Genomic DNA, 27,511 nt, shown 5'->3' with positions numbered 1-27,511 from the left:
AGGTGGGCCACCTGGAGGCAGCAGCCTCCGGCCAGCCTTTGATAACAGGCCTTCGGTGTAGAACTGAGGTGTGAGGGGGAGTTATGTCCAAGGTCCTCCAGTTTGTTTTAGTTTTAGTGTTGTTGTTTTTTGTTTAGTGGTTTGTGTCAGCCTGCTCACTGGGATGTGTCTGGGCTCTCTTGTTAAGGATGGAGCAGGGGGCACATTCAATGAGATTGGAGCGGCTATTTCAGTGGTGGTGAGGAACAGAAGATTGAGTGTTGGGAAGGAGAGTCCAATAATTTAATTACTGTTTTCCCTTCTGGCTGCCCTGTCAGCACTCAGGCCTCGGAGTAGTTCCCACTGAACCTAACCATGCTCCTTTGTAATGCCAGATGGGTTCAAAATCAAATCCAATCCATCCATTATTTGATTGTGGATGAGGGAACCGACCTAGTTTGTTTTACTGAGACCTGGTTGGGGGATGACAGTGGCCCTGTGTGGGCCCAACTTCTTTCCCCAGGGAACTCTGTTGTTGAGTAGATTAAGAGAAGTGGGTGGGGTGTGTGGAGTGAATATGGTCCATAAGAATAACATCTCCCTTACCAGGATCCCTTGTGAGAGAATTGGCCTATTTTGAGTGTGTGTACCTTAGGCTGGGGACTCGGGATAGATTGGGGATTCTCTTGGTGTACCATCCACCCTGCTGACTAACAGACTCCCTAACTTTACTGATGGAGCTGGTTGCTGAGTTGGTATTGGAGTCGCCCAGGCATTTGCTGCTGAGTGATTTCAACATCCACTTTGGGACTGGCCTGATGCTGCTCAGGAGTTCATACATGACAACTATGGGCTTATTCCAATTAGTCCTATGACCTATGCATGTTGCTGGTCACATGCTGGATTTGGTCTTTTGCTCAGATCAGGGGGGTGTTACATGGGTGGGGACTGCTGTAGTTTCCCCATTATCATGGAAGGACCACTTCCTGGTTATGGTTGGTCTCACAGTCACATGTGAGCCCTGCAGAAGTGGTAGATGTATTAGAATGGCCCACCCAATAAAGCTGTTGGATCCCGGGTAATTCCTGATTTGTGCATTAGTACACAACCTGTTGAATGGGGAAACAAGTCCAGGTAAATGCTAATATATGATGTGGCACAGGAGTTCTCAATTCATCATTGTGTCTTCTGGTGTTCTGCAGCACCCACACAGGCAGCGGGATCAGAAGAGGTTCTGTGTGGGCACCATGGGGCCAAATAAATACTACTCCCCAGTTCCTGAGGGCCCCCCAGCTCCACCTCTCCCTATTTTCTTCATTATCTCCCTCACTCCAAAGGGCTGCCGGAAAGATGAGCAAACGTGCCCCCTCTCCCCTAGCTATGCCCCTGACTGAAACCCATGGAAAACCATGTGGGAAATCACCCAAAGATTGTAAGGTATTTTGATGGTTACGTGATCTTAGTTCAGGCTCCTGCAACTGCGAGCAGTGGTGCTCTTACCCCTGGACTTTGGGGCAAACGTCCAGGGCCTCCACACCAGCTGGAAGCCCCCAAATCCTCTTTAGTCTGTCCTGGGTGGTGTGGTCACCAAGCCATGCTGGGCAGCCAAGTGTGATTGTGACCTGGGCCAGGTGCTTTAGAGACAGAGGGGGGAGTGGGGAAAGAAATGTGTGGGATGGGAATGTGTTAAGTTGCATGTTGAAATGCTTCTGCAAATGCATATTTGCATAAATGTACCTGTTTTATATTCTTACATTATTGTGAGTTCACGTGCTGTTTGTGCCATCAAGCACCCATGTATTAAAAATACTGTGTATTTTATGTTTATGGTGGAGGGGGGGTGATGCTTAATTTGCATGGGGGGGGCTCCAGCAAGGGGAGAGCCTCCAAAGTCCTTAGGTCCAGGCTCCAAAATTACCTAAGTGCACCTCTGACTCCGAGCTCTGGCTATCGGCTGGGGCATGGAAGGAGTCCGACTTCCCTGAATGCATGCAAGTTGCCACTCTAGTGTGTAGCTACTACAGCCTGCTGGTTAATCATTAGCATGCCAGGGATTCCAGTGCATTTTGCATTCAATAAAAGTTAAACGGTGTTCTTTCCCATTCTGAGAAAGGGCTATGTGAATGGGGAAGAAAGGGTGAAAAAATAAGACAGAGCCTGAAACAAGAAAAAGACATAGAACACGTAGGAACTTTTGGCACTAAACCTTTAAGCCATATTGGAACAGCAACCTGGCATCAAGCTGCTGGAGATTAGATTCTGTGCCCTGGGTGACTCATAGACCCTTCCCTTTTGTTGTTTTCAGATCACAACAAGATTGCCCCACCCTCTACTACAATGCCCTGGTTTTTCAAAAAGAAATACATGGCTTGCTGCAATGCCTCTGCCAAGGTGATACATAGGTGCTGGTGCCTTAGATCAAACATCGACAGTCAAACTTGGTTACTCACAGGGGTTCCATTCCTCGACCACTACCACGAGTAATGGAACCACAAGTAACGAGGCATTATGCCTATGGGGAAAGTGGGGTTAGGTTCCAGAATGGACCAAAAAGGTGGGGGAAATGCTAAAAAAAGGGGGGGACAAAAATGTGCAAAAATAATGTAAACTGTTTACTGTACCATGCTCCCATGTGCTCAGGAATGCCCCCAAATCAGCAAAATGCCCCCCAAAACCATGAGAGATTGTGGGGAAATGTATGTTAGAAAGAAATTAGCCACAAAATGGCTCCTCACAAAAAGGCAGCTGGCAGTGACCTCTGTGGTCACTTCTGGGCCTCTAGACATGGGCGTAGCTAGGGGAGAGGGGGCCGTGTTCAGCACTCTCTCTGGTGCCCCCCCCCCGTGTGAGGGCGATAATGCAGAAAATAGGGAGGGGTGGAGCTGGGGGCCCGTGTTCTTTGAACCCTTTCGCTCAATTATAGCTATGCCCCTGCCTCTAGGAACTGCAGATATGTGGATTTTAACCCTGTAGTATCCACGGATAATGAAAATGGTTGTCAATTACAACTTCTGTGCATAATAAGGTTCTAGTGTACTGCTGCTGCTGCTGCTGCTATTACCACCATCATTAATACTACTACAACCTACTAGCATCAGCTCCAGCCATCTTTACTCTTTCTTTTTTCCACCTCTTCCCTGTTTTGCAAATAATCTTTGTAAGCAGGTGTGTCATTAGAGGGTGATCCAAGAGGCATCGGTCCCCAGCAAATTGCTTAGAGCAGTCGTGTCCAGGGACTGGCTCACAGGGCAACATGGCATATTCCCGGTACGCCGCGCCTGCGGGGCACCCCTGCGCCCTGCCGCACTCGGCAGCAGTGAATACTCCCACCCTTAAGCACCCATTCTGCTCAAAACCCGGCACCCTCCCCACATACATTCTACTGCCCAGGGGCGTAACAAGGCTGGAGTGGGTCCAGAGACAAACTTTTTAAATGGGCCCCTCTCTGATACACACACACACTTCACAATATATAGTCATGTGACTTGCCTCTGGTGGCCCCTCGAGGCATGGGGGCCCCCAGGCAGCCGCCTCCCCTTGCCTAATAGTAGTTACGCCCCTGCGACCGCCCTCTCAGTGCCCCCAGTCCAGCCCTGGTAGGGAGGCCAGCAGCAGCCCCAGTTCAGTCCGCCACCGGAGGCCCCTCTAGCCATGCACCCTGCGTCTGATGTCAGATGCCGCATCTGATATCATTTGCAAATGGGGCCGCGTGCTCCATTTGCAAGCAAATTCCGGACAGCGCTACATTTGCAGCACAGCCGGGAACGGCTCTCCTGGCTTTAAATGGCAGGGAGACGGGTTCCTGGCCAGGCTGGGAAGCCGCCGTTGGCTAAGTGTCTGAAAAATGGAGCTGTACAGCTGGCTGGCAATGTGTCTCTCTGCCTTTTAAAGCAGGGAGAGCCGCTCCCAGCCATGCTGCGAATGCAGCACTGGCCAGAATCTACTTGCCAATGGGGCACATAGCCTTGTTTGTGAGCAAAACCACACACCCTGAGTCCGGCAACCTGACAAACCCCTGCTAACTTGGCAAAGAGGCACCTTTTAACGTGGTGATTTTCTTTGATTTATCAGGGGGAGAGTAACTGGCCCTATCCACCCCCAGCACAGTACCTCCAGTGACTGTTGCTGGTGTCTATCTTGTGTTTCTTTTTAGATTGTGAGCCCTTGGGGGACAGGGATCCATTTTGTTTATTTATTATTTCTCTGTGTAAAGTGCCCTGGGCTATTTTTGGAAGGGCGGTATAGAAATCGAATAAATGAAATGAATGAATGAATGACATCAGACACAGGGAGCATGGGTGGAGCGCCAGGCACAGCTCCTGAGCACAGTGGCCCAGCTTCTTGGAAACACACACACACACACACAAACGCAATGGTGGCTCTGCCCCTGGCTCAAAGCCATGAATCCCATCAGCCACCTCCCTCCTCCATGACCTCTTCCAGAAAGGAAATGCTGCAGGGGAGACACCTGCTCAGAGGAGGGGAGACATGCTAGCTAGCCTCACCTTCATAGGCGCTGCATTATATATAATATTAGATACTTTTAAAGACATACATAATTATTCTTGTGAGGGTATTATTATTCAATTTAATTATCAAAGGCAGGCTGTGGGCCTAGGACCCAGCTCTTTTAAGTATCCAGTGATGCCCCTAATTGAAAGCAAGGATGGTACATGCTAAATTCTAGAAACTGGACTTGATTTTGAACTTCAAAGACACAAGAATCAGTGAAAAAATAACTCTATTTGCTAATGCATTATATGCAGGCACAGTGAATTAATTGTGCACATTCTATTGCTCAGCCTCCAGCCCCTTGACTCCCCATCTTTCTGTAGATTAACGGAAAGCCTGCTGACGGCTTCTTTTTAGGAGTCCTTCCAGAGAGCCATATAAAATTTAATCCTGTTTCATAAAGCTGGCATATTGTGTGCGGAGCCTGAATGAGTAATCAAGGCTCAACAGACAACAAACTAGTCTAACATTAATTTCATATGCTTATGATCAAGCAATGGCTTTCTGTTCAACCCTAGCCTATCGTACATTTGATCCAACGACTGGATTATTTTATTGGTACAAGTTGATACTTGTACCAATGGGAGAGCTGTCATGGGAGGAGGGCTGGTCTTGTGGTAGCAAGCATGACTTATCCCCTTTGCTAAGCAGGGTCTGCTCTGGTTTGCATTTGAATGGGAGACTACTTGTGTGAGCACTGTAAGATATTCCCCTCAGGGGATAGAGCTGCTCTGCAAAGAGCATCAGAAGGTTCCAAGTCCCCCCCCACCGGCATCTCCAAGATAGGGCTGAGAGAGCCTCCTGCCTGCAAGCCTGGAGAAGTCACAGAAACAGTCTGTGTAGTGTAGACAATACTGAGCCAGATGGACCAATGGTCTGACTTGGTATAAGGCAGTTTCTGATGTTTCTATGTTCCTGTGACACTGTTCACTCCTCCTACTGCCAGACCAAGCCTTTTTATTATATTGCACACTCATTAACCCACTCTCACAAGAATGACAAACTGGGAAGATGTTCTTTTGCAATTGAAATAAGTTACAAATGCAATATAGCTGCAAGTATCTATGGGAAAGTGAGCATTAAGATTTTGTTCCATTTAAATAATTTAAATAATTAAATAGGAGTGTGAAAGAACCCAGCAGATGTTTCCCATTTTCTATTTGCATCAATACCTGATGCTTAGGAAATTCTTAACACTATTATTTTTTAAGTTGCAAAATCATTCCATAAATGAATTTGCAATACTTTAATTCTCTGAAGGTTTATATGTAAGCCTGATGTTGTATACGGTGACCTACCTCGGAGATGCCCGATTCCTGGCAGATTCAGAGCACAATGCCAGTAATAACTTGTGCACAGCCCCATGGAAATTCACCTTAAGGAATCTTTTACAGAACAAGTTCATGGAGGATTATGCTCTTTGTGTCTGAAAGGGTTGATCCTTTGCTTACAAATAATTAAGGACGATCACTCACACATATTTTGTTGAAAATTGTTTCAGTGCACAAAATTAAAAAAAATAGTATCAGGATAGAGTCATGAGAAGGACTAGCCTTCCTTGTTGCAAAAGCAAGTTTGAAATTAAACTGCAATAGGAATCTAGATTATCAGAAGCAAACATAAGGCACTAATAACCAACCTGTGTGGTCCAAAGATCAAAGCCCTCTGAAGCTGTGAACTCATTGGTAGCCTTGGGCAAATAATCATTTCCCATCCTCAGTTCCCCATCTATACTTTGGCCAAGTTACAATCACTCAGCCTAGCCTACCTAACAGGGTTGTTGCACGAATAAATAAATGGCTACTAGTCTGAGGGCTATAGGCCACCTCCAGCCACAGAGGCAGGATGCCTCTGAATACCAGTTACAGGTGTGTAACAGCAGGAGAGATGGCATACCCTCAACTCCTGCCTGTGGGCTTCCACCAGCATCTGGTGCTGCTGGTAAGTCCAGGATGCTAGACTAGATGGCCTTGGGCCTGATCCAGCAGGGCTGTTCTTATGTTCTTAAATGCAAAGTTATCTCTGTGACAAGTTCTTATTAAAATCCAAATTCAAAAAGAATAGAAAACCACTCTGTGTACTCAAATGTGCTATAATTACAACAGCAATTGTATATTAGAATACTGCTGTAATAAAGCACTTCAAAATGACAATTTTCTCTGTTTTGGGAACAAAGCAAATCCTTGGATTGTTGAGACAATGATTGTGAGTGGAAAGCCAATAGAATACCCATTTGTGTACAGAGGGGAGCTGTGATTGAGAACAAAGGAAGCTGCCTTATGCCGCGTTGGACCATTAGTCCATCTAACTCAGTATTTTCTAATCTGACTGGCAGCAGTTCTCCAGGCTTTCAGATGGGTTTTTCCCAGCCCTGCCTAGAAAAGCCAGGGGTTGAACCTGGGATCTTTGCATGTAAAGCAGATGCTCTGCCATTGAGCTCCAAACCTGCTTACAGTCCTTATGAGATCCTTCCCCTTACATACAGGACTTGTGCATCTTGGCTTTGCTCAGAAGTTAACAACATGTTTTATTTTAGGGATTTGTATTCCTCCTTATCCACTTAGTCTCCAAGCAGCCAGCAAAACAATAAGCAGCTCTGCTTGGACCTTCAGATGAATGTGTGGAGGATGAGAGGGTGGCTAGTGGGCAGAATTCCTGCCCCCTGACTCACTGAACCTCTGAAAGAGTTCAAGGCATGCTTCTTTATGCTCTTGTTGATATTTACTTTAAATATATATATATGTATGTGTGTGTGTATATATATGTGTGTATAAGCGCATCATATTGAGTATAAGGTGTGTCTATGACTGGGTAGTCTTCTTGAAGACCCTGATCGCAAGCTGGTGTTAAGCATTCCACTTGCACACAGATGTTTTTTGTTAATAAACCAGATGTTTATCAGTCTGATGTAACCAACAAGAGGAATGGATGGATGGACCGGAAACTGATAATTTACTGTTAACTTTGAGCAATTGGAATGAGTTAGCTTAAGGAAGTGCTTTCCTGTTGAAGATTCATTCAGAACTCATTGTCAAGAGAGGATACCACAAGAAAATAAGATGCAACAGGAAATCAGACACACATAAGTAACTCTAAGATCAAGGCTCATTCTTCCAAACTATCTCCTAGCCTTCCTGTTTTGAAAACAGACAAAGCACCACTCTTCCTCTCTTTCATTGTGAATGTAAGAAGAAGGAAGCCGAGGTGAAGCTGCCCCCTCTGCTGAGTGGCCCCAAGAGTGGTTGGGCTGCTCTTGATGTCGCTGCAGCAACACAGGAACATAGGAACATAGGATGCTGCCATATAGTGAGTCAGACCATTGGTCTATCTAGCTCAGTATTGTCATCACAGACTGGCAGTGGCTTCTCCAAGGTTGCAGACAGGAATCTCTCTCAGCCCTACCTTGGAGATACCAGGGAGGGAACTTGGAACCATCTGCAGTTCCCAGAGCAGCTCCATCCCCTAAGGGGAATATCTTACAGTGCTCACTTCTAGTCTCCCATTCATATGCAACCAGGGCAGACCCTGCTTAGCTAAGGGGACAGGTCATGCCTGCTACCACAAGACCAGCTCTCCTCTCCAAGTGGGTCTGCTCTGGCTTCAGCTCACGGGCACTGCTATCATGCTTAAAAGCCTGGCAGAATGTGAGCAAAGCCAGACACATGAAGTCTTGCCGTGCACTCTCAGCCTGGAAATGAACACATTTGAATGGCCCCACTCACATTGTACAAGGCCATTAAATGTTATAGCAGCAGCACCAATGGCATCAAGCCACAGGAAATCTGTTCTCACATCGCTGTCATAACATATTCCATTTGCTCCTGCTAAATGCCCATTTCAAAAGGCACCTTTATGAAGTGGTCCCTGTCTTGTATTTTGTGGGGTGGGGCGGAGATGGCAGGGGGAGAGCAACTGGCCCTGTTCAGCGCAGCAAAGCAACTCTCCCAATGGCTGTTGCTGGTGTCTCCTTTGTGTTTCTTTTTAGGCTGTGACACTCTCCAGGACAGGGAGGGACCCATCTTATTGCTTTTGCTAAAGAAACTGCTTGAAAAACTTTTCCATTTGAAAAGCAGTAAATCAGTAAGTATAACATAAAGGACACTTAAGAACAGTTGTATCTAGGATATCCCAAATTCTTGCCGTATTTGAGATTTCACTCATTCAGATTCGGTGGTCCTTCCCAAGCTCAGCTCTCTGTCTCCTACTCCTAGCCATTCTTGACGAGGGCCTCTAAATAAATCCTGCTAAGACTTTTGCTACTTTGAAAGGACACTGTCCAGAGAAAGTTATGCATGCAACGCCAATTAACACCAATGTTACTCCTTGTGTTTGAACTTCGGCACAAACTAAGTCCAGTGGGACTTAAGCATAGCTCAGTATCTCTGACTTTTACCTACTGCACATGTGCAACTGAGCTGTAAAACATTTTGACAAATGCCTGTAGGCTGAGGAATAGCATCTCAAGAGTATCAGCCTGTCCCTCTTGTTTTTAACACTTCTTATATAAATCACTTGATGCAGTTCTTCTTGTTCCAGGACTGGATTGTTTGTGTCATTAACTTGACGCTGCTTCAATCCAGCAGCACCTTCAGAGCAATCTTCAACATCAGTCAGCAAAATAATCAAAGCAAGTTTTTCCTTAGTCTTAGCAGAGAGCCAGTAGCAAAGTGTAAGCACTTATTACATTCTTGTTCAGCCTTCACTGAGCAGTTTGTATGGAAATACCACCACAGTTTGGCATTTCCCTTCAATGGTCATGTGATCTGCTGATGCTCCCGACTGTCATTTTACAGAAGTTCAATATTGATTGTTACATAAGAAAACTAGACAATGTTATTTTGATGCCACTACCACTCTATGCTGTTGTCATTGGCAGACATACTGGCCAAGAGTATATCAGCCTAATAACATGGCATCTGCACAAATGCAAAATTTGTGCAAATTGTGTTGCAGAAGAGTAAGTTCATTATTCCCAAGAGGATTACTCTTGTGTAACACAATCTGCACAAATGCAACATTACTAGGTTGATGTACTCTTGCACAGTATGTCAGCCATTATCTACTGGTCTAGGGCAATACATTTGGGGTTCTAACTTTATCCCAGCTGCTGAAGGCCATACATTGTGTTGCTCAGCTTGATCTGCAGGTAACACAAATTCTTTAATTGCAACGTGCAATTCCAGGAAGACGGGGGTGGTCTAGGCCATCCCATGACTGAAATTCCACAAGGCTTCACATTACATCACCTCTTGGCACTTCATCAACAATAAAACACAAAAAGGTGTGGACTTCCAGGATAGCTAATATAATATAAGACAGATGAGCTTACAACACTCCTAATACTGTCACATGGCCAGCGTGGTGTAGTGGTTAGAGTGCTGGACTAGGACCGGGGAGACCCGAGTTCAAATCCCCATTCAGCCATAAAACTAGCTGGGTGACTCTGGGCCAGTCACTTCTCTCTCAGCCTAACCTGCTTCACAGGGTTGTTGTGAAAGAGAAACTCAAGTATATAGTACACCGCTCTGGGATATAAATGTAAAAATAAAAAATAAAAAATAAATAAAATGGGTCCTGGATTCCTGGCTCCTAATATTGGGTTTATGTCATACAATGGTAAATAGATGAGTCAGAAGAATGGGGCAAATGCTCTCACTTCCGCTAGACTACAGAGATGGAAAAATCATAATTGGATGTCCTCCTACTCACTTCTTCAATCATCATGCCTACATGCAAAGAGTACACAAGATACCTGTACCTACAAAAAAATGTAACATGCAAACAGGCTTAACAGTTCAAGGTTAAGCACCTTTAAGTTCAATGCATTTCAACTGGCAAATTGTGCACCTGTTTGAATCCTTCCCATTGAACAGAACTTGAAAATATTTGACTTTGATTGGATTATGCTTGTTGGCCCACATGATGCACACAGCATCACAGAGGTGTAACGCTGAGCTGTGGGGCTGTTGCAGACGTAAGAACCAGTGGTTGCACAAACAGCACCACCGCAGATTTGACCATTGTTTTATGATGTTTTTCTCTTTTAAAAAAACATGCAAAGCCATATGCAATAAGCATAATATAAGCAATAAGGGCAGGTAAAATAACAAATATGCACAGCCATCACCGCTGGGGGTGGATAAGTGGCCCCATCCACCCCCAGCACAGTACTTTCAGTGACTGTTGCTAGTGTCTGTCTTATGTTTCTTTTTAGATTGTGAGCCCTTTGGGGACAGGGAGCCATCTTATTTATTGATTGTTTCTTGATGTAAACCACTTTGGAAACTTTTGTTGAAAAGCAATATATAAATTGTTTTTGTTGTTAAAATGTTGTTGTTGTTAAAATGTTGGGGGCAATATGCTAAATCATTGTAAACCGCTTAGAGAGCTCCGGCTATAGAGCGGTATATAAATGTAAGTGCTATTGCTATAATTGACAAATTTTATTTAAATGCTGGAATGTAGGCAGCATGATGATAACTTTATGTTGAATTGGAGTCTTTTTATTATTTACTTTAACCAGGGGCATAAGTACTATTGGGCAAGGAGAGGCAACTGTCTCTAGGCCCACAGGGCCTGGAGGGGGCCCCCAAGGCCCCTTAGCCAGCCCCCCTCACCTTGCCTGCTGGCCCCCTTTCTTGCTAGCCCTCCTGCTCTGGCCAGGGGAATGAAACAGCCTGCAAGCTGCTGCAGCCCCTTCAGTCTCTGCCTCTCAACTGTTCGGCGGATGGTCGGGGCTTCCAGAGAGGGCTCCGTGCAGGCTTCCCTGAAGCCTGAACTTGAGTGCCGGCAGGCAGGCAGGCAGCAAGGGAGGGAGGGAGGGTGGCCAGCACTGGCTGCCCTTGCCCACCATGGCTCTGCCTAGCTTTTGACTCCTCAGGCTTAGTAATGGAGGTAGGATGTGATTTCCTTTTTGTGGTTCCCCCCCCCCCAGATATTTAGGGATTGCTTGCCATAGAGCTTCAATATAAGGTGTGGGGGGGGATGTAGGGCAGATTGAAATGACTCTGAATATTTAATTCAGAGAAAGAGGCTAGAGAGTGTGGCTAGTGGGCAGAATTCCTGCCCCCTAACTCACTGAACCTCTGAAAGAGTTCAAGGCATGCCTCATTATGCTCTTGTTGATATTTACTTTAAAAATGTGTGTGTGTGTGAGTGTATACGCATCATATTGAGTATAAGGTGTGTCTATGACTGGGTAGTCTTCTTGAAGACCCTGATCACAAGCTGGTGTTAAGCATTCCACTTGGCATCCCCCCCGACCCCCCCCCAATCGCCGAGTGCGGCGGTGGTGGCGGCGGATCGCCCGCAGAGTGCAGCCGTGGTTGGCGGCAATTCGGTGGTGGCGGGCGGCGGCGGATCGCCCGCCGAGTGCAACAGAGCGACGCTGAGGCCTGCCGTCTGGCCCGGCGTCGCTTCCCAACTGCGCAGGCACACCTCGCTGTTGGGAAGCGACGCCGGGCCAGACAGCAGGCCTCAGCGTTGCTCTGCTGCACTCGGCGGGCGATCCGCCGCCGCCCGCCACCGCCGAATCACCGCCAGCCACTGCCGCACTCGGCGGGCGATCTGCTGCCGCTGCCACACTCGGCGGGCGATCTGCCGCCACCGCCGCCACACTCAGCGGGTGATCCGCCACCGCCGCCGCCGCACTCGACGGGCGATCCTCCGCCACCGCCGCTGCACTTGGCGGGCGATCCGCCGCCACCGCCGCACTCAGATTGCCACCACCACCGGTGATCTGCCGCCGCCCGCCACCGCCGCACGATCTGCCGCCACCCGCCGCCACCGCGCTCACTCCGGCCAGGGGGCGCCGGCGCAGGTATGTGGGGGCCTGGGGGGGAGGGCGCAATTTCAGGGGCAGAGGTTGCCCTGGGTGCCGTTTCCCCCCATTACACCACTGCCCAGGGGATGGGCACTCTAGGCACCCATCTCTGTGTCAGCTTGAGCTCCAAGCAGCTGATGCTGACACACGATCCTGGCAGCTAAGAGCAGGCTTCAGCGCTAGGTTTAGTGCCATGGGGCCACCAGGATCTGCGTAGATTCTGGTGATTCTCATGGGCAGTCAACCCCAGGCTTGGGGTTTGGTGCTCATGAGAACAGTCTCAAGATATCATTCAGCTTTTTATTTCATTTGGTGTCATCCACTAGAGTTGAAATATAAATGTGTATTTCCTTTTTTCTGACCAATAAAAGATGTTTTTGACTAATGATAGATATTTCTGTTTACATTTTTGAGGGGGAACCCCTCCCCTCCCCACCACTCTCTCAATACAGATGTTGTTGTTTTTTAATTATAGCACTAGAATTCCACACCTTGAGATCATTCACACAATCAAAAACTGTGTTCTACCTCAGCTTGGGAGCTGTGTGTGCTCCCAATTTTCAGTTGTGTGGAAGCAAAGTAGGAGGAAAAGCTACCCAGGTTTTCCTCCTATCGTCTTTCCACACAATCACTTCTCACATTTTTCCTCCTACTTTGCTTCCACAACTGAAAATTGGGAGCACACACAGCTCCCGAACCTGGATAGAACACTGTTTTTGACTGTGTGAATGACCTCCTTGTATACCTCGCTCCAAGATGTAATTGATTCTCAAAACTAAATTCAGCAAGAAAGTCACAAATAGAGTCCCAAAGAATAAAACAAGTTTCATATCAACAGAAGATCCTGTCCACAGAAGACATGCTTGCTCCAGTGCCACATGCATAGGCGTAACTATAGGGGGGGCAGGGGGGCACGTGCCCTGCGCGCCACTTGGCAGGGGGCACCAAAAAGTGCCCCCGCCGATTTGCTGGGAAATTTTTTTTTTTAAATTTTTTTTTTTTTGGATTTTTTTTTTTTTTTTGGCAGAGCAGTCCGCCTCCCCCGGTCCCGGCTCTCCCCCCCCCCATTGGCATTGCTCATCCAGCACTGGGCGCTGCGGCGTCTTCGTAGTCCAAGTCTCTGACTCTCACTCCCCGGCGCGCCCCGCCGCCCCGCCACCAGTCGCGCATGCGTCGAGAGGAGGACACGCACCAGAGCAAACTTCCTGAACAACTCCCTCTTCTGAACAACTTCCTGAACGCCCGAACCAGTTCCCCTTTTTGCTCATTCAAGTCCTTCCTCCCCTATAATCTAACCACGTTTTAACTGAAAAGGTTCAGGGAGGGGGAGATGGGGGGATGTGGAACCTTGGGTTCCACATCCCCCCATCTCTCCCTTCCTGGACTTTTTCATTATGTAATGACATCCACATAACATTATGTAATGACATCCACAGACATCCACATAAATTTTTCTAATGGCGACAGCAGGAGGGACTATATACATATTTAAGAGAACATCTTCTTCACTATGAGCCTCATCACCCATTCAGATCATCCAGAAAGTTCATCTGGTGACTACTCCAGGACTGGCCTTCTCCGTTGCTGCCCAGGGACTCTGAAATGTGGTCCCTGCTGAAATAAGAGCCTCCCCATCTCTGAAAACTTTTATAAAGTCAAGATGCATATATGCACCAAAGATTTTTAACTAGAATTGTGGTTTTAAATTGTTTTAATGTTTTGATTTTTGTTTTAATTTGTTTTATGTTGTTGTAAACCACCCAGAGATGTAAGTTTGGGGTGGTGTACAAATATAATAAACAAATAAAAATTGCTACTACAGCTACAGATGTATATATAGAACAGGTTAATAGAAATCTAATCCAGCCATAAATATGGAAGGACAACTGTCCCCTTTCTCCCCTCACAGATCCCCATGTTTATGTCCCCTACACTCTGTTACCTATTATGTAAGATACACCTTTGCTACATACAAATTACGTATTTGCCAGGATATTGGAGCAAAACAGGTTCTACTGTATTTTTAATCTAGTATCAATCAACTTGAGATCCCATTCCAACTATGTTACGTGGTTCACATCCTGCCCTAAGTTACACCTGCAAGCACTTCTGGAATGAGGTTTGTAGTCAGGGAGACCAAAAACACACACCATGCAAACATAGTGTAACAGATCTATGATGCCTGAGAATTTTGATGCATATGACAATATAGTATCATCAATTTTCATGCCATGCCAACCAGTGTTCTCTCCAACAGGGATTCCCAGAAGTTGTTGACTACAACTCCCATAATCCCCAGCCAAAGGCCACTGCAGCTAGGGATGCTGGGAGTTGTAGTGAACAACATCTGGGAATCCTTGTTAGAGGAAACACAGACACCAACACAAATGATCTCAACAGCACTGTAAGCATTGACCACTGTAATTATTGGGGCAGTGTGATTATTTCTTTAACTACTAGTTTAAAAACAGATTTTTAATTGGATTTTAATCACAGCTGTTCCATCAGACAGGATGTTCAGTGCCAGTGACTTTGCTGTAAACATTTTGTTTCTGTGATGAGCAAATTCATTTCCTGAAGGTCCAAAAAAGTTGGAACTGATGGAAGGGTCTAGAAGTGGGTGATCCATCTTAGGAACATAGGAAGCTGCCATATACTGTCACACCATTGGCTCATCTAACTCAGTATTGTCTACACAGACTAGCAGAAGCTTCTCCAGGATTGCAGGAATCTCTCTCAATCCTATCTTGGAGATACCAGGGAGGGAACTTGGAACCTTCTGCAGGCCAGTTTGGGGAAAATTATGGGAAACTGATTTAAAGTTCACTGCATGTTACACTTTAAAAGAAAATTATTATAAGATGATGTACAGGTAGTATTTGACACCTAAAAAATTGGCGATAATGTATAAAAATGTTTCAAGCAAATGTTGGAAATGTGGACATTGTGAAGGAACTTTTTTTCATATGTGGTGGTCTTGTAGGAAGGCAAAGGCCTTTTGGGACATGATATATAATGAGTTTTTTTAAAAAATTAAAATGACATTTCCTAAGAGCCCAGAATCCCTTCCTGTTGGGAATAACGCAAGGAGAGTTTTCCACAAGCAATTTAACATTCTTCATGTATGCAACCACGGCGGCCAGAATAGTATATGCACAGAAATGAAAGGACAATGAACTGCCCTCAAAAGAAGATTGGCTGATAAAAATTTTGGAATATGCGGAGATGGCAAAACTTACAGTACTGATAAGAGATCAAAATTCGGAAGGTTTTAAAGAAGATTGGAAATCATTCTTACTGTACCTAAAGAATTATTTTCCTAATATTGATTTTTCAACAGGGTTTGAAATTTAGTAATATTAGCAGGTTGAGTAGACTAAAATCGAGTTTGGTAAGATATAGGATATATGTTTTGAATTATTATAGCAAGGGTTAATTGTATAGTTAGTGATTCACGCTGATTGGTGAGCTGGACGTCAATTTTTGTTTAATTAGATGTAATGAGATGTTCAAGACATTGTTAAAATCCATAAAAATTTAAAGCAAAAAAAAAATGTGTATATGAATAAAACAATTCTGAAGCAAAAAAAGGGGGGGGGACCTTCTGCATGCCGATGCTCTTCTCAGAGCAGCCTCATCCCCTAAGGGGAATAACATGTAGTCTCCCATTCCAGTGCAAACCCAGCTGGACCCTGCTTGCTACCAGAAGACCTGCTCTGTGGCTAGATGTTGTTAAATGGCACAGAACTGGGGATGGGGCCATAACTCAGAGGTACAGCATCTGCTTTATATTGGCTGAGTAGGTGATGGGAATAGTGTGACAGACCACAAAAGGAGGCTTGAGGGTCTGGATCTGAACCATGGTCCAAAAAGTGCCCATCTCTGCTCTGTGTCAGTCAGCAGCTGCAGACTGCAAGATTACCCCACCCCCACCCCAAAAAGGAATACACAATACTTTGTAGTATTCATTCAAGGGAAATAATTATTCTTCCTTAATTCATCTCAAACTGCCACCTCCACTGAGATACTGTCATGTGTATTGTAATCAACTGACCAAATAAAAGCAAAATTGCTAACAGACCTGATTAGCTGAGCAATGCTACTTCCAGAACTGTTGATTTCTGGAAGCAGAGGTGTAGTTATAATTGAGTTAAGGGGGTGCAAAGAAGCCAGCCCCTGCCCCAGCTCCTGAGGACCCCCCAGCTCTACTCCTCCCTATTTCCTCCCTCCTGGCAGGAGCCAGCGTGGTGTAGTGGTTAGAGTGCTGGACTAGGACTGGGGAGACCCGAGTTCAAATCCCCATTCAACCATGATACTTGCTGGGTGACTCTGGGCCAGTCACTTCTCTCTCAGCCTAAAAGTTGTTGTGAGAAAAAACTCAAGTATGTAGTATGTATGTATTGAGGAGCTCTGGGCTCCTTGGAGGAAGAGCGAGATATAAATGTAATAAACAAACAAACAAACAAACAAATAAATAAATATTTCCTTCATTATTTCCCTCACTCCGAGAGGCCACCAGAGAGAGGGTCAAACATGGACCCCCCTCTCCCCTAGCTACACCCCTATCTGGGAGGATTTGTTTGATGTTTCCCTGAGAGTGGTTCCCCTTCCAGAGAGCTGCCATGGCCAGTGCAAAAACCCAATAAACTCAGTTGCTGGACTTTGCCTTCCAGAAAGGGTTGGAATCAAACCCCTCTTTGACAATGAACTCACCAAAGGTGTGGCTGCAACGGCAAGGTGCTTTCCTTGTGGATCAGATCTACTTATTTCGTGTATGTGGCCAGCACAAAAGAGAGGGACAATAGCCAAGTGGGTACAAGCTCCACTGTCTGCTGCACAATCCACCATGTGATTGTGGGGAAAGGGTGCTCATCATGCCATATCTTATTTTATTTGGGAGAGTGGGTCTTCTCCCAAGCTTCTGTCTTGGCACTAAAACACTAGAGGCAGAAGAGGCTTCTTTGCATGCATACACAAGGCAGCTCTGGGCAAGTTCTCTCAGCCTCAGTTCTCCAATGGTAATTTGGAAATAGAAGCAAGGTTGGTCCAGAACATTTGTTACAGCTCTCTGAAATAGCTATAACAAGTGATCTAAGAACTGTGCCCTGCTGCTCAGCCTCCTCTACATAATCACTGAGTGCAATGAACTTTAAGAGTGCACCTCTTTGGTTGCATCCTTTCCTGTGAAAGTTGAATTGCTATCCCTAAAAATATATGAACACTTGTAATGCTCACGTGGCCCTGAATAAGACCTGGTTCAATACTCACAAGTATCATTATCACTTGATGACTGGAGCATCAGGTAAAGACTTGTATGTGTGAATGGGCTGTCACAGATCAGTTCACATCAACTCAAAACACAACATTTTTCAGTCATATTATAACTGCCACCATGAAATGATAGGCGACATGATTGCATGGGCTGTCACAAGCTCCATAGAGAGAGCTTTCATCTCTTCTCATGTCGTTTCACACTAGGGCTGTCACCCAATTAAAGACAACAGTGTTAACTAATCATATAAATTTTAGTCAATCAATTAAATCTGATTGATTGAATCAGATTAAATCTGCATAAATCTGCATGAGAAAAATTAGTTCTAAGAAAACAATTTCTTTTAGAATAAAGTGTGCATGTGTTGCAACAGACATCATCTTAGAAGAGGGATTCCTCTTCTCATACATAGGAGGGAATGCCTCTTCTTACATGCATATTTATCTCTTCATTTTTCTACATAATTACAGGACTGAGCTCATTGTGTGGACTGACTTTATTGCAAAGCATTGGATCCGAAGCGGGGTCACAATGTTTAGGAGATTAATTGTGGAGGGAGGGAACAAATGCCTCTTCTAAGATGGTTCTTACATTCTGCAGGTTTCATAAGTACTTGTATTAAAAATAGTCTACAAAATTAAATCTGCTGTTCAGTTAATTATAAAATACAATACAATACAATACTAATTTTCCCTATGGGAACGTTTGTTGAAAAGCAGAATATAAATATTCACAGTAGTGAAAGGGGCACCTTTTTAACGGATAAAAGTGTTGCTAGTCCATTAATCCAACCAATTATTCGCCTAAACCTTGGAGCCCTTCTTCAAACATAATGCTTAGCTCTGGAGTCAGTTCACACAAGCAGTTGCCAGCATTCTCGTGCAGAGAAATTGTATGCACGTGCCATGTGCATATGAGCAGCAGCCCGAAGCAGCCCCACGAAACAGTCCCTTCTGCCTCCCAGTCAGGTGTGCGGCGAAAAGAACATTTGGACGTCAAGAGGGCTACACGAATTCTGATTACGAGAGGAGAGGAGAGAAGCGAGGGATCCCCATCGGCGCACATCCACACGACTTGCTGTCCTCTGGCAAGCCTTGGCAGCTCGTGGAAATCGCTCTGCCTGTTGACAGCCTTCCTATATGAGGACGGCGATGCCAAGACCCCTCCTTCTCTTGAGAGGGACCGCGGCGCGGGGCGGGGGGGGGGGGCTCCGAGTCATCTGGTGGGAGAGGAAAGCGGCACCCACCTGGAAAGCGCAGTGAACTTCCTCCTGTTAAAAGACATGCTGCTCTCGCCTCCTTGACTTTGGCCGCGGCTTTCTTTTCCTTTGCTTTTGCTTTTTCCTTTTCAGAGCGCTTGCAAAACTTTCCAGGACATCAAGGCAGAAGTGAGTCCGATCCGCCGTGAAGGCCCCTCTTCGGGAGAGGGGGCTCTTGTTGCGGAGAGCCGGACTGCTTGGTGGCTCGGTCGGCGGGCGGGCTGGCTTCCTTCCTTCCCGACGTGGCTGCTGCGCGGCGCGGCGCTGGCTGTGCACCTTTACCCTGAGGTGCCACCCGTTTACTGCCGGGCTGCACGCATCACATGGTCTCTTATCTACCTTGACAGGCTGGGCGCTGTGATTTGTCTATTCGCAGCACCTTGCACAAGGCACCCTGCGAGGGTGGGACGTGACCCAGCCTGCGCACAAAGCCAGCCATTCTTTGATGGCCCGGGCTGGGGAAGGGTTTGAATTCAGCTCCACGCTCGGGCCAAGGCGCCCTGGATTTTCGGGGGCAACTCCCTGCTCAGAACCAGTTTTTCCAGCCTCTCTGTCTCTGCCTCCGGTTTCCCCACGACTGTGCAGGCAGAGGAGGTGGAAGGCGGCGAGAGTGAGGGAGGGAGCGGGAGGAGACACGCTCGCTCAAGTCCTCCGTGTCCCATGTTGTAATCAGCGATGTATGGGCTATATGTGCCGGTTAACTTGCAAGCTAGTCACTTTCATGTCAATTTCAAAGGAGAGGTTGGGGGCGGCCCGCCCTCCCTCCCTCAGTGGTAGCGTGTCTGTTTTGCATGCAGAACATCCCAGCTTCGATCCCATCCCTGGCATCGCCAGGTAGGGCTGGGATAGACTCCTGCATCATGAACCCTTGGAGAGCTGCTGCTGGTCAGTGTAGACAGGGTTGAGCTAGAGGGACCAAGGGTCTGACTCGATACAAGGCAGCTTCCGGTGTTCCCGGGTAGAGAATGGGGAATGGAACCCCTTGATCGAAAACTTTCTGCTAACAACTGGATGGGGTGTGTGTGTGTGTGTTTTAGCACAGCTCTTCCTTCCTGCTGTCTGTAATTTAGGTCAAGAGAGGAGTGATTCGGGGCCTGTGGATGAGTTATAGGCACTGAGAACTCCAGTCTTGTTTTGAGACACCTCTCCGGACTGGGGCAGGGGGTGACAAAATGGCAAATGCATTTCAGTGTAAACAAGTGTAAAGTGATGCACATTGGGGCAAAAAAAAAAAAAAAAACCCAACTGCACATATACACTGATGGGGTCTGAGCTTCCAGTGACTGACCAAGAGAGAGATCTTGGGGTCGTGGTGGACAACTCATTGAAAATGTCCATTCAGTGTGCAGCAGCTGTGGAAAAGGCAAATTAGAGAATATGCTAATATTATCATGCCCTTATAAAAATCTATGGTATACACTTCCAGTCACTGTATTTGGAAAAGGTGCAGAAGAAGGCAACCAAGTTGATCAGGTGCTTGGAGCAGCTTCCCTATGGGGCAAGGCTACAGCATCTGGGGCTTCTTAGTTTGGACAAGAGGTGACTACAGGGATATATGATCGAGGTGTATAAACGAAAGTCAAGGAGCACAGTGAAAAAATGGGACTACAATTAAATGTAAAGAAGACTAAACTAATGACAAAGGGTGCAGCAAACCGCTTCAGAATTGATAATGAAGACACTGAAGTGGTAGAAGAGCTTCTGACTTTTAGGATCTACCATCAACAGTAAAAGATCCAGCAGTCAAGAAATATGCTGCAGACTAGCACTTGGCAGGCTTGCAATGAAGGCCTTGGAAAGGATATTTATTTATTTATTTATTATTTATGTATTACATTTATTAACCACCCCATCCAGAGGCCCAAAGTACAACAACTTTTTAAAAGACATAAAAACACACAATTCAAAACACAGTGCTTAAAACAATATAAAAACAATTCAAAAACAATTAAAACCATTTAAAACAAATTAAAATACTTAAAAAAACACACAACACTTTACAAGCCTTGGAAGGCCAGGCCAAAAAAATAGGTTTTTAAGGCTCTCTTAAAGGCCAACAGTGAGCCTAAACTGTGGACATCTGCCAGGAGTGCATTTCATAGGCCAGGAGCAGCTACAGAAAAGGCCCAGTTCCGAGTCGCCACCAGACGTACCGGTGATAACTGGAGATGGACCTCTCCAAATGACCTCAACAAGTGATGGGGATCATTCTGAAGAAGGCGCTCTAGAAGGAAGCCCAGACCCAAGCCATTCAGAGCTTTAAAGATAATAACCAGCACTTTGTATTTTGCCCAGAAATACAAAAATTGTAGGTGTCTACACTTACAAAGATTAGAATCGTTCAGACAATGGTTTTACCTGTGACACTCTATGGATGTGACAGCTGGACTTCAAAGAAGCAAAATAGAAAAAGCATTGACGCTTTTGAACTTTGATGCTGGAGAAGACTTTTGAGGATACCATGGACAGCCAGGAAAACAAACAAATGGATCCTAGAACAAATCAATCCAGAATTTTCACTCAAGTCACACACATGACCAGGCTCAAACTATCATACTTCGGACACATTACGCAAAAACCAAGCTCCCTTGAGAAGACCATAATGCGGGGAAAGTTGAAGGAAAGAGAAGAAACAAGGTGGATGGACTCAGTTATGACAACAATGAATGCACCACTGAGAGACTTTAAAGGCCAAGTTAAAGACAGATCATCCTGGAGAGAATCTATCTACGTGGTTGCTAAAAGTCGACACCACATAATTGATTGATGGCACTTAATCAATCAATCAATCGGAGAGAGTAGACAGAGAGAAATTTTTCTTCCTCTCTCACTAGAACCAGGGGTCATCCCACGAAACTGAAGATCAGGAAATTTAGGACCAACAAAAGGAAGTACTTTTTTACACAGCATATAATTAATCTATGGAATTCTCTTCCACAGGATGTGGTGATGGCCATCAGCTTGGATGGCTTTAAAAGGGGCTTAGAAAAATCCATGGAGGACAAGCCAATCAGTGGCTATTTCTATGGTGGCTATAGGCTACCCAGGTTCAGAGGCAGGATGATGATGATGACATTTATATCCCGCTCTTTCTCCAAGGAGCCCAGAGCGGTGTACTACATACTTGAGTTTCTCTTTCACAACAACCCTGTGAAGTAGGTTAGGCTGAGAGAGAAGTGACTGGATGCTTCTGTATGCCAGTTTCAAGGGAGCAACAGCAGACAAGAGGGCATGCCCTCACCTCTTGCCCGTGGGCTTCCCAGAGGCATCTGGTGGGCCACAGTGTGAAACAGGATGCTGGACTAGATAGACTTGGGCCTGATCCAGCAGGGTTGTCCTTATGATATATACTTCATGTCAAACATCCTCATTATGCATTTTCCCAGCCAATTACAGCAGTGTTGCCATGGTGTGTTGCTATTTGGTTATTGTTTCCTGCCTTCTACTAGGTAATCAAGGCAGCTTAAACAATAGAATCACAAGAACATCATAATTAAATGAACAACTAAAACACACCTAAGCATCAATAAGGTTATTCCTGAGATATTCTGGTCCCAGGCCATTTAGGACTTTAAAGGTGAAAAACAACACCTTAAATTCAGTCCAGATGCAAGTTAGTAATCAACAATGCTGATAAAGTTTGAGTTCTCAAACTGGGGTCCCCAGATGTTATTGGACTACAACATGTATGGTACTTGAAGGGGCTGAGCAGTGCAGCCAAAATTGTTCTACCCAATGAACTCCCATAACTTGTGGGACTACAACTCCCATCATCCCCAGCCACAATGACATCCAGCCATTGTTACAATCCCTGTGATAAACGATAAATTATTATTATTTATTATTATTTTTACATTTATATCCCGCTCTTCCTCCAAGGAGCCCAGAGCGGTGTACTACATACTTGAGTTTCTCTTTCACAACAACCCTGTGAAGTAGGTTAGGCTGAGAGAGAAGTGACTGGCCCAGAGTCACCCAGCTAGTTTCATGGCTGAATGGGGATTTGACTCGAGTCTCCCCGGGTCCTAAATGTAATCCTCTCAGACCACACCATCACTTCTCATATTCCAGGCTCTTCCCTGAATGTTCAGGATTCACATTTTGCCAGGTCAGTTGGTTCCTTATGTACACCATTAAGCATGCAACCTTCCTAAAGGTTCAGCTCTGCATTGCAGCAAGTCTGTTCATGGGGAGGAGTGGTCAGTGACAGGCTACTCCTGTGCACAGAACAGCATGTGCAGAAGGGAGTGGAGTGATGCTGCAGGTGATTGGATTGTGCCTTTTATTCTCTCGCCCTCTTACTCACAGAGATATAAAGAAAACCATGCAAAGAGTTGTGCCTGTTTGCCTCCTAGAAGCTGTTTCCCAGCTTCCAGTGTTCTGGCCAATTAGTTAAAAGATGCTCTCTCTGTGTGTGTGTGTGTGTGTGTGTGTGTGTGTGTGTGTGTGTGTGTGTGAAGGACTTGAGCACTTGGCAATCATTTAAACATTTATTAATATTTAATTTTATTTTGTTGGAATGATTTGATAAATGTAGAAACTTCAAACATATTAGGCCCCTTGGATTCAGATTTATGGTGTCTCTCATTGAAGTATGAACACACACACACACACACCTCTCAAGCCTTCTCTTCGAATCACCACCACAAAGTTTCTTACAAAAAGCATGATGATCATACCACACTGTCTTGGATTCCCCCACACACAACGCTATTCCAGCTTCTTAGGAGTTCTGCTATTCCTGGCCACCTCACTAAACAGCAGTCAAAGGGGGGAAACTCTGCTTATAGCTCTGTGAAGAATAGGTTCATCATCAAGATGTATGGAGTACATACTACATCCAGAGAAAGAAACCACTTCAAAGACTCAAAGGCTGAACTAAGTTGGAGAAGCAAGTCCTACTTAGTTCAGCTGTTGAGTTTTTGAAATAATGTAACATAGCACTCCATAAATACTTTCTCTCTGTTGCATTTTTTTAAATGGTGGACATATTCTGCACATTTACTCAGCTGTACCTAGTACTGCGCTGAATTAAAATACTCTAATGGATAGATGACTGTTTAGGAAATCACTGCTATAGAAAACCACCCTGCTAGTGGCTTTTATGACCTCCATATAATCCAAATTTCAATTGATAGTGATTATCCAAATTGTTTTAATAGAAATATACACTCACAGAGAAGCAAAACTCAGATTTTTGGTTCAAAGTACATTATGCCAGGGTTTTTCAACCTGGAGACCATGGACTCCATGGTCCATGGGGTACATGGTCCATGGGGTACATGGGAGAGACTAGAAGTGTGAGCACTGTAAAGTATTCCCCTTAGGGGATGGAGCCACTCTGGGAAGAGCATCTAGGTTTCAAGTTCCCTCCCTGGCTTCTCCAAGATAGGGCTGAGAGAGACTCCTGCCTGCAACCTTGGAGAAGCCGCTACCAGTCTGTGTAGACAATACTGAGCGAGATGGACCTATGATCTGACTCAGTATATGGCAGCTTCCTATGTTCTTCCTATGTTCCTATCCAGGTGGTCTGGATCCAGGTGGCCCTGCTAACTGGGCACTCCCCTGCTAACTTGGCAAAGAGGCACCTTTTTAACATGGTGATTCTCTTTATTTAGCAGAGTGAGAGTAACTGGCCCTACCCACCACCAGCACAGTACCTCCAGCGACCATTGCTGGTGTCTATCTTACGTTTCTTTTTAGATTTTGAGCCCTTTGGGGACAGGGACCCATCTTATTTATTTATTATTTCTACATGTAAACCGCTTTGGAAACTTTTGTTGAAAATCGGTATATAAATATTTGTTGTTGTTATTGTTGCTTGTCTGTAGAACATCTTTGCTGCACTGAATTTAATTTGCTGCCTGGTAAGCCAGAACAAAGGAAAATAGCAATATGTTGGAGTACCCCCACCACACACCACATTTCTACTGGAGCCTTATGAAAATAAAGTGTGGGGGCACATGAGTAATACTTAAGTATCTGGGGGGTCCAGAGTTACACAAAAGTTATGAACCCTGTATTATGTAATTCTCTACATTTTGCAGGGAAATACTTGACTAACAAGCAGAAGGTTGCCGGTTCGAATCCCTGTTGATATTATATTGGGCAGCAATGATATAGGAAGATGCTGAAAGGCATACTCTTAGACTGAATGGGAGGAGGCAATGGTAAACTCCTCCTGTGTTCTACCAAAGAAAACCACAGGGCTCTGTGGGTGCCAGGAGTCGACACCAACTCGACGGCACAACTTTACCTTTATCTACATTTTGCCTATTTATTTATTTTTTAATCCTGCCTTGAGTGTACTCCTCAAGCTGACTGACATAATTTTTTAAAAGTAAAGCAATCAAAACAATTTTTTAAAACACAGCAATAAATTTGCACATTTTGTTCTGAAGTATTCTTAGAACATTCAGAATATTTTGTCAAACGTGAGAGGTCAGGCAGGGGTACAGCTATAATTGAGCAGATGGGTTCAAAGAATCCGGGGGGGCCAGCTCCTCCTCTCCCTATTTTCTTCATTATCTCCTTCACTGTGAGAGGCTGCCAGGGAGAGGGGCAAATATGGGGCCCCTCTCCCCTAGCTATGCCCCTGAGGCCGGGGCAAGAACAGGAAAAATCTGCTTCGTGTTCTCCGTCAGTTGTTTTCTTTAAAGACATGTTTCTAGCCCTCAGGATTGTGAAAGAAGATGGAGAGTAGGCTGGAATAAGCAAAGAGGGGGAATTGGTGGAGTAGAGCCATAATTACCTATAGTGTGTATTAAGGTGTTTGGGGGAATGAAATATTTGGGGCACAAAATAAATATTAAGGAGCTAACCCATCGTCATGAAATCATCATCATGACATCAATCCATCATCATGAATGGTAAGACAGACAAACACTATGCCCAGGTTCACAGATAACGCAGCATCTCAGGTTTGCGTAAGGTGCCACAGCCCCAGAAGCACACTCCACCCATGCACCTGGTGATGGTTGCTGATTCACCAAGACTGGCCATCCAAATGCAGCAATCTCGGCATATTCTGACACCTGTAACTTAGATTTGAAGTAAGTTACAGGTGTCAAGTTCCCTGATGGAGATAGGGCAGGATATGCCAAAACTGGTGGGTTCAGATGAGATGACATGACCAGTGTTTCCTATAAGGCAGGGGTTCTCAACCTTGGGTTCCCAGACGTTCTTGGATTAGAACTCCCATCATCCTCAGCTGCAACAGCCTTTGGCCATTGTGGCTGGGGAGGATGGGAGCTGTAGTCCAACAGCATCTGAGGACCCAAGGTTGAGAACCTCTGCTCTAAGGTGTATGCATGTGCATGTCCACACAAGTTTGTTTTTTTAAAATGTCCACTCCATTAATTTTAGATACTGCTCAGATTGAATCCGAAGGCCCCACTCTGAATGCATGAGTGCACGCATTGCCTTGAGGGGGAGAGCTGGTCTTGTGGTAGCAAGCATGACTTGTCCCCTTTGCTAAGCAGGGCCCACCCTGGTTTGCATTTGAATGGGAGACTACTTGTGTAGACACTGTAAGATATTCCCCTCAGGGGATGGGGCCATTCTGGGAAGAACACCTGCATACTTGGGAGATGCTCCTGCCTGTAACTTTTGGCGAAGCTGCTGCCAGTCTGTGTAGTCTGTACTGAGCTAGATGGACCAATGGTCTGACTCGGTATAAAGTAACTTCTTATGTTCCTATGCCTTGATACTGCTACTAAGAACAAAACTCATTCCTCATGTAGATGAAAAAAATAATTGGAGAGATCATTGAATAGGACTATTTCAGTTTTCCACCCCACAAATAGGTAGTTTGTTCACCACAAAGGGCTACCTGGCAAACAGATTGTGAGCTAATGTATCCTATGAAATAGGATGGTCCCTGGTCTTCTACAGTTATATCAAAATACTTGGTAATGCAATCAGTGTTCCCTCTAAGGTGAGTGCATGTGCACACGCTCACAAGTTTTTTGATGTCCGCTCAGTCAATTTTAGACCCCGTTCAGGCTGATTCAGAAGGCCCCACTCTGAAGGCATGTGCACACACACTGCTTTGACACTGCCGCCCAGAACAAAACTCATTCCGCACACCGATGAAAAAAAATTAGAGAGAACACTGGACATGACCAATCGCAGCATCTTGGAACCTACACCAGAAGTGGCACATACTCCCAGGGCTTCTGTGTGAACCTGAAGTGTTGTGTTACGTGTGAACCCAGCCTATCAGCGGAGCTTGTGTGTGAACGGGCATTCAGTCTTTTGGCCCATATCAATACACATCTTCAGGGAGAAATGTGCACCTCCCACAGCAAATGTCCACTCCACACCTCCCTGAAGAGATCTGGATTACTATCAGAGAAGCACTGCTCTGCTGGGAGCATGAGACTCCCAGACATTCCGTTCAGCTGAGCCAAGGTAAGCACCCAACAAAGTACTTGCTCAACAAGATGCACCTGACGGGGTCTGGTTCATGTTCTCCCATGAACCTCCGATCTCTCTTTCACAAGATTTGCCATGCTGTTCCCTCCCTTATTTTTATTCCCTGCATTTAATTTTCTTATCCAATAAACTTGTGCGACTGGTTGGTTTGCAAGCAATCTCCCGTCCCGCAGGCTGAAAGGGAGGGGAATTTTCTTGTTTTTGACAGTTGAATGCAGACTGTTAACATAGC

At 45.5% G+C, this 27,511-nt stretch overlaps 1 protein-coding gene across 1 annotated transcript in view; it reads right to left on the bottom strand.

The window, feature by feature from the left end:
* LAD1 (ladinin 1) overlaps nt 1–27,511 on the bottom strand; it is a 67,556-nt gene that overhangs the window by 26,328 nt on the left and 13,717 nt on the right. The window lies entirely within an intron of this gene.

The sequence above is a fragment of the Hemicordylus capensis genome, chromosome 4 (genome assembly GCF_027244095.1).
Source record: "Hemicordylus capensis ecotype Gifberg chromosome 4, rHemCap1.1.pri, whole genome shotgun sequence".
Classification (NCBI taxonomy): domain Eukaryota; kingdom Metazoa; phylum Chordata; class Lepidosauria; order Squamata; family Cordylidae; genus Hemicordylus; species Hemicordylus capensis.
This window is presented reverse-complemented; position numbering and strand designations above follow the sequence as displayed.